General features: G+C 53.3%; 1 pseudogene; it reads left to right on the top strand.

Moving 5' to 3' along the window:
• Positions 1–5,705: 5,705 nt before the first annotated feature.
• Positions 5,706–6,401, top strand: LOC146754538 (protein MANBAL-like; annotated as a pseudogene).
• Positions 6,402–7,150: the final 749 nt, after the last annotated feature.

Below are 7,150 nucleotides of genomic sequence, written 5' to 3'. Positions count from 1 at the left end.
TGAATTTTCATCTTCCTAACGCTAGGATTAGGAATGGTGAGCATTCCTAAAAGAGTGGCCATGAAGGTGTGATCTGCCTCGGAGAGAAGTTGATTCTCGCCTCTTCAGCTTTTCTCTTCTTTTCTGTCCACCTGTCCTTTCCAGCTCCTCCTCCCCTCAGCTGCAAGTGGGGCAGTGCTTGAGTGTGAGGACTCTTCCTTGCAGGCGGTTACAGACAATGCAGATGTGAGTTTCGTGTCCTTCCTAGTTCTTGGGTCAGTAGCCCAAGGATATCTTCAGAACAGCTCTCTAAGTCAGCCTGTGCCGGCAGTGTGCATGAGAGAAATAGTGCCTCTTTTTTCCCTCTCGCAGCAAGTTGCCTCCATAAGAGCAGTAGAGCAGCAGGCTGTCTGCGCTATGGCTGCTGAACGGCATTTCTGGCCATCTGAGATCCCTGAGCCCACGCTAATGAAGGACATGCTGCGCCACAGACTCTTTTACGGAGCCGTTTTGCAGCTTCTCTGTGCTGGCCATCATGCTGCCAGTTTCCAAGTCCCCAAAGGCAGTAAGTGGTGCTCTCACGGGCTGAGAGAAAGGCACGGGCAACCGGCTGGGAGGGAACCATCTGTAGCTGTTGCCAGCAGCCTGGAGGTGCCAGCTCGTCTTATCCTGCAGCTGCTTCTGCGCCCTATGAGCTGCCAGGCAGAGGGTCCACCTGCCCATGCAGGGACCGCTTTGTAGGAAAGGGTTTTAGATTCTGGTTTGCATGGGATTTGGGGAATGAGACAGATGTGGAGTTTCTTGTGTGCCCGACTGTCAGGAAGGCGGTTCCCAGTTCTGGCAGCCCAACATGCCCAGGAAGGTGACTTGAGCTCCCAAAGCAAGCCATCAGCCAGTTGTTAGCTGAGAAGGTTTCCTGAGTGTTTCCTAATTGATTCTTGTAGGACTCAGAGAGTTTGGGGACTGAGACTTGGGAGAGAGTGAAGAAAGCCGAGGCAAGCGCTGCTCAGCTGAGGAAGAAAGCCGAGAAGGAAAGCAGAAAGCAACGATGAGGGCTTGAGCAAGAATCCACGAGGGACAGCAGAACAACCTGCAACGCTTCCTCGGAGGTGGCACCAAAGGCAACAGTCAGTATGGTCAAGATTTCAGGTACGGCCATGCTTTCCCTTTCGTGGACAATGGAGAGGAAAGAAGGAAGCTGGAAGGGAAGGGCTTGTGCTGCATTAGAAGCAAAGAGGGCTTCACCCGTGCAGGACTTGATGTATGTCAAGAGCTGGAGACGCTGCGTTCCTTCAGGGTGCTTCAGCTCGATCCCTGTTTCAACGTATTGATTACTAGCTGACCTTATAGCATGTCTTTAGTCATTGTTAGTATCCTACCTACTTAATTTTGTGTTGAAATGTATTTTAGTTGCATTTTGCATCTCTTCGTTTCAAATAAAAGCGAACCAAACTTTCTAAAACTGGTGCTGCCTCTTTCAGTAGCTGCTCAAAACGTGCCTGGCTTCTGCTGGCCATTGCAGGGTGATGAAGCGGTCGGCTTCAGGTCCCTCCCTGGAAATGCAGTTGCTTTTCCCCGTTTCCCTGTTGGTGTTCCGTACCTGTGGCCTTTCAGCCCACCTGGAACTGCTAGCGACAGACTGTGAGCTTCCCCTTTCTCTGAGAGGGCTGAGAAGAAACCAAGGGAGAGGAAGCAGCGCGGGAGGAAGAAGGGTGTCCTTACGCTCAGCTCCTTGAGCTTGTCTGTCTTCCCGGCTGGCTCTTTCAGCCTTCTGATGCACCGTGTGTTGCTGTTTGCCCTGGGAAGCCCAGCTGCAGTGTGGAGGAGGAGAGGGCAGCGGGAGGGCTGCAGGTGAACGCACCTCAGGCCCAGAGCTGAGCCGTGAGCCGGGAGGGCCCTGAGCCGTGCTGCGCTGCTTCAGCTCCAATGGCTTCAAGCGCATGATGGGCATCACCGCGTGTTTAGTGCCAGGGTGCTGCGAGAGCACGTTGCTGAGCCAGATCCCAACGTGGAGATGAACAGGGAAGCAGAAAACAGATGCTCTGCTGGAATTCAGAATAAAGGGGGGATAAGAGGGGGATAGGTAAAGGTAGTTTACAGAAATGATTTAGTTAGAATAACAAGGAATGGAGACAGTGGGTCTGGGAGAGCAGGAAGGAAGGGATTAGAGGTTGTAAATATCAGAAGAGGAGTTGCATCTCCCTGACAAGATGGGCGATAACAAGAGGGGGTCTGCATGATAAAGAATGTGTATTAGAATTAAGGGATGCATGTTAGAATTACGGGAAATCATTGACTATGCATGAGGTGTACCTATATCTGTATCACGGTTTTACAAGTTGGTGTGCAAGTTTGGAGGAGCTATCCCCCTTGCACCCAGCGCTGGAATAAAACATACCTGCTTTATAACCCATCTCTGGATTATAGAGTTTGATTCCGCAAGTCAGAGAGGCTGGATGCCAGGAGTGTCTGGTGGCCATTTTCAATTGGCACCTTGGCGTCTTCCTCCTTCCACCAGCCTGCACAGTGGACTCGGTAAAATGAGCCACAAGGCACTGCCTCCTGCTGCGTGCATGGCAGCAAGCAGCACTGCTGGAGGTGAAAGAGAGGATTGTTGAGCTGTGTGCAGCAAAGGACCTGGATGTGAAGGAGGGAAACCAAAGATTAATGAGTGGTCATTGCATCTCAGGTGTGGGTCTGGGCTCAGCCTGTGCAGCAGCACTTCAGGGCTGGGGCCAAGCCCGGTGCCCGGGGCTGTGCTGCCTGCAGGGGGCTGAGGGGCTGTGGAGCTGGGGCAGCCGCTGTGGGTGCAGCACATGGGCATGGGGGAGGGCCGGCATCAGGGAGGGTGTTGGGCCTGAGCCCAAATCGTGTTGGTCACAGCACAGGGGCTGCAGGGGATGCCAGGAGCGCAGAGCAGGGAGGGCTGGGCTGTGTGCAGGACACGGCATGAAATCTTCCCTTGGCAGCTGCTGAGCTTTTCCCCCAAGGCTTCAGACTCAGATGATGAGGTTCTGCAGTAAAGCCAGCCAGGCCATCCTGATCCTGCAGGGTTAGGAAAGGGCACAGCAGAGCAGTCAGTGAAGAGCACAAGGCAGTGAAGCGCAGCACGAGCCATTGATTGCCTGCACAGATGATCTTCTGCAGCCACCTCCATTGAGATCTGCATCCTGAGTGTGGATGGAAAGTGAAGGGAAAGGAGGAGCAAGGGATGGAGGGGCAGGAAGCGCTTCGTGCTGGCTGGAGCAGTTCCGGGCCATGGCGGCGTGGCGGCGCCAGGAAGGTGATCGGAGCTGGGAGGAGTGGGCTGTGCATTGCCAACGGGGTCGGGCCGCGGTGCGGGGCATGGAGGGATGCCGGGGGAGGAGCTGGCGGTGCTGCGGCACGCAGAGGCAATGCGTGCGGTGCCAGCGAGTGCGTGGAGCTGAATGAAGGTGTGTAACATGTCCTTGCTCTGGCTGTCAGTGAGCGGGATGAGTTGGGGCTTCAGTTCTGTGCTGGTGTTTGTTGCTGGGACCGGATGCCTGAGCAGAATGGGGGCAGCGAGAGGGTGGTTGGACAAGTGGCAGCATCAGGAGCATGGTCCGGTTCTGCTGTGCTGATGGTGCTGTACGGCTGTGGGTCCCCACTGAGGGTCGGTGAGGCAGCGTGGCCCCGTGTGTGTTTCAGCACAGTGTGCGGACGTGGGATGTAATCAGAGTGACTGGAATGCGAACTGAGTCAGAGGTATTACAAGGAGAGGCTCTGGATTTGAACATGGAGAGCAGAGCTGGTGTGTCCCAGCAGGCTGGCGTAGTCAGGTACCCTTTGGAGCCTGCTGTTGTTGGCGCTGAGCTCAGGAGCCCCATCAACGTGGTGCTGCATGCTGCGTATAGCAGCGCCAAGAGATTCCCTTGTCAAAGAAGGGGGAGGATGAAGGTGGCCGAGGGCCCTTTGCTCAGGGCCGGCTCCTCTGTGCCCTCTTGCTGGCCGGAGAGAAGGGCTGCTCGCTGGGCACAGGCAGTTCCTTCTGGCTCCCGTGCCGTGCCCTGTCCTCCAGCCCCCTCCTCATGCCCTGTGGAATGCCAGTGCCAGCAGTGCCAGCAGTGCGGCTGCCGTGTTAGAACCCTGGCCATGTCACCTTGGTCACCTTGGTCACCGCTGCCCCACGCAACGCACTCGCCTCTTAGAGCTCCGGCCGTTGACAGCCATGTTGGGAACCAAGAGAGCGAGGCTGGAGGATTCCCAGGATTTAGGTGGGAAGATGGAGCCGGGGACCGCAGGGTCGAAGAGGAGGAGGAGGGGGCCCGCCATGACCATCAGGCAGCAGACAGGCAAGAGAGCCCGTTCCCATCGCGCCTGGACCAGCCGTGTGACCCCCTCCGTGGAGCCCATGGAGGTGGATCAACCTCCTGATGAACCCATGGAGGTGGATCCACCTCCTGATGAGCCCATGGAGGTGGATCCGCCCACGACACAGCTGGCCTGGCACCACACCACCGTGCCAGGCCCCACATCCTTACCATCTCAGCTCCGCCATTGCTGGTCCAGGCGCTGGGCTCCATACCGTCTGCGTGGCCCTCGCCCCCAGCATTAGCCGTGTGGCTTCATTTAACATCATCTCCTCCTTTGAGACCTCTGAGGGCCCCTGGATCCATCTTAACCCTATTTCTATTGTTCTACACATTGTACTACAATTTTAGTGTTAAGTTTAGTTGCACTGTTAGGAGTAGGTTATTGTTAGTGTTTTTTAATTAGGAGTAGGTTATTGTTCATGTTTTAGTGTTAGCAGATGATTGTTCCTGTTTTAGAGTTAGGTATAGGTTATTGTTCATGTTTTATTGTTAGGTCTAGGTTTCTGTTCCTGCTTTAGAGTTAGGCGTAGGTTACTGTTCCTACTTAGAGTTAGGTGGGGTCCTACCAGCAACTGGCAGCAAACAGTGCTCACTCGGTAAGCACACGTCTGCTTTCTCACCCAATGACATGAGTACTGCTCCATGAGTGGGGAGGTCTGTGACATCTCTGAGGGATGGGATTTGCATCTTGTGACTTTTCTGTTGCAGATTGTCGAGCTACAGAGCGTGAGTGGCTGTGAAATGCAATTGGGCTTCATGGAAACAGTCCGGAGCTGTGTCTGGAGCTTCCTGCGTGGCCATTGTAAGGTAGGTGTGCCTTACTGTAAACGTGCTCTGAAGCAGTGTTGGTTAAGCACAGCTCACTCCTCTGTCTTCAACAGATCAGCTTTCTTCACGCTTTATTTCTGTGGCTGGCGTTGTAGAGCACAGCAGCAGCAAGACAGCAAACACGTCCACAACCAGGTACGTGAACATGGGAAACTTTAATTCTGTGAATAATACTGGTATTAATATTAATAAGGCAGTGGTCACGCATGTGTAATGGAGCTCAGGGATAGGTTTATTCTTGTCTGTTAAGCTCTTCCCTTCTTTGACATCCACCCGTCCTCTCTTGCTTATCTTCCCCCCACCTGCAAGTGCAGCAGTACTGAAGGCTGAGGGGTCTTTTCCTAGGCAGGTGGACAAAGGCAACTGAAATGCAACTTTGATGTCCCTCTTTGTTCGCGAGTCAGTAGGCCCTGGATATCATCCCAGCAACTCTCTAAGTCAGCCTGGAAATGTTTGCTAGCAGGAAGTAACCCCATTGCAGTGCCTGACACTAACGATGCCATTTTTCCCCCCCTCACAGCAGGCAGCCTCTGTGAGAGCAGTGGAGCAGCAGCTGTCTGCTCTATGGCTGCTGAACTGCATTTCTCATCACCTGAGATCCCTGAGCCCACCCTAATGGAGAACGTGCTGCGCTATGGACTCTTGTTTGGAGCCCTTTTCCAGCTCCTGTGTGTGCTGGCCATCATCCTGCCAGTTTCCAAGTCCCCAAAGGCAGTAAGTAGCGCTGTGTGAGATTAATAGGAATGCTCAGGCAGTCAGCTGGGAGGGAACTGTCTGTAGCTGTTGCCTATGGCAGTGTGCCCCGGCACTGCTGAGAGTGCCGCACTTGGTTCTGTCCTTCCTTCTGCACGCCAGCAGCCTTGAGGTGCCAGCTCATCCTATCCTGCAGCTGCTGCTGAGCCCTGTGAGCTGCCAGGCAGAGGGTCCACCCTCCCAGCATGGACCGCCTTGCAAGAGAGGACTTTAGGCTCTGGTTTGCATGGGTTTTTTGGGAACTAGACAAAGGTGGAGTTTCTAATGTGCCCTGAGGTCAGGAAGGCAATTTCCAGTGCTGACCCCCAAAGCTGCTCGGTCAGGTGACTTGAGCTCTCAAAGCAGCTGTCAGCCAGTTGTTAGAAAGCTCCCTAACTGTTTCCCAATTGCTTCTTGTAGGACTTAGGGGGTTTTGAGTCTCAGACTTGAGAGACGGTGAAGAAACCCAAGGCAAGTGCTGCTCAGCTGAGCAAGAAAGCCAAGAAAGAAAGCAAAAAGAAGCGATAAGGGCTTGAGCAGGAAGGCACAAAGGACAGCAGAATCGCCTGGAATGCTTCCTCTGAGGTGCACCAAAGGACACACACTGCGTGGTCTTGTTTTCAGGCATGGCCGTGCTTTCCCTTTTGTGGACTGCGAAGAGGAACTAAGGAAACTTTAGTCATTACCAGTATCCCAATTATTTGATTTCATATTGAAATGTATTTTGGATGCATTTAGCATCTCTTTGTTGCAAATTAAAGCAAAACAAACATATGAATAGTGGTGCTGCCTCTTTCATTAGCAGCTCAAAACGCGCCTGGCTAGGGCTGGCAATCACAGAGCCATGAAGTGGTCGGCTTCACGTCCCTCCCTGGAAATGGAGCTGCTTGTCCCACGTTTCCGTGTTGGTGTTCCCAACTGGTGGCCTTTCAGCCCATCTGGAACTGCTGGCGATGGACTGTGAGCATCCCCTGTTCTCCAAGGGCCGAGAGAAACAAAAGTGGCATGGGAGGAAGAAAGGTGTCCCTGCGCCTTGAGCTTGTCTCTCTTCTGTACTTCTGTAGATACTGTATATCTAGTGCTTGTTCTTTGAGAATGATGACCTCTTTGTTAGGTGTGGGGTTTCTGGCCCTCATTTGTCCTATTAATGTGATAGAACTGACAAGCTTGTTTGTGTTTAGGTTGTTTATATGCTCTATTTCTTATTTTCTCCGTATATGCACTGTCCCCATGATTTCCTGTGCATGTGATTAATTCACATGACAATAAACAAAAGA

The sequence above is a fragment of the Coturnix japonica genome, chromosome W (genome assembly GCF_054131305.1).
Source record: "Coturnix japonica strain WE chromosome W, WE-NBRP24, whole genome shotgun sequence".
NCBI classification, from domain to species: Eukaryota; Metazoa; Chordata; class Aves; order Galliformes; family Phasianidae; genus Coturnix; species Coturnix japonica.
Note: the sequence above shows the minus strand (reverse complement) of the source record. Positions and strands in the feature narration are given on the sequence as shown.